Genomic DNA, 977 nt, shown 5'->3' with positions numbered 1-977 from the left:
ACAAATATTCGCAAATAAATTGGATTTATTTTATAACTGACAACTAACATACGCTTTTTGTTCTTTTCTCCATTTTGGTTTTGACTCTTTATTACCGCCAACAACTTTATGTGTATACATATTTACAAGCTGTCAAAATTTTGCGTAGTCCCACGAGCTAGGTAAAAACTATGGCATTCGTATTCACAACGAGAAATCTCAGTGGCAGCGCTCCGAGCGTTGAGATAGTAATTTCATGTCAATTAGTAGAAAAGTTCCATGTTGAAAAATCTTTTTATTATGGCGAGAAAATTTTACATTTCTGCTGTGCTAATTCGTAACTTTTTACTGCTGGAAATTTTTGACAGTTGCTCTGGTGCAAAAGAAGTTGAGCAATTAAAATCAGAAATTATACAAAAAAGACTTGTCTTTACTGACATTTATTATTCTAGAACTAAAAGCCATGCATTTATTAGACGCCTTAGTAATAAAATTAGAACAAAAAAATTGTTCAAAACCGTCAGGCCGGATTGAAAAATTTCATTCACCTCATAGTTAACAAAAATTAACAATCCGTAGTACTTTTCTATCAATTCGCAAATGTCGTTTGCACAAAAAAGGTTATGAAATGCGTTTTATTTAAATCGTTTAGAAAATGAGTCATTTATGTATACCATTTTATGTGGAATTATTCAATAAATTTCGTTTTACACTATACTTTTTGAAACTATTTGGTGTTAATTATTTTTGTTTCTTAAAAGCAACCCTGCGTGCTTTGAAGGCGTGTGTACCAATAATATCATCCCTAGCATATTCATCCCCGAGGAAGGCAGTCGCCAAATTCACCGAAGGTTGTTTACTGCTTATATTGTGGCTATACTTTTTTAAATCGGCCAGAATTTTATATTTTCTATAAAGTTTTTTTCGTTCAAAAATAGATTTTCATTAATGACGTTTTCTAAATGTTATAAAAATCGCTACTTACGCGTGAAATTAGA

The sequence above is a fragment of the Rhagoletis pomonella genome, unplaced genomic scaffold, assembly GCF_013731165.1.
Source record: "Rhagoletis pomonella isolate Grant_MI unplaced genomic scaffold, Rhpom_1.0 Rhpom_scaffold_00298, whole genome shotgun sequence".
Taxonomy (NCBI): domain Eukaryota; kingdom Metazoa; phylum Arthropoda; class Insecta; order Diptera; family Tephritidae; genus Rhagoletis; species Rhagoletis pomonella.
Note: the sequence above shows the minus strand (reverse complement) of the source record.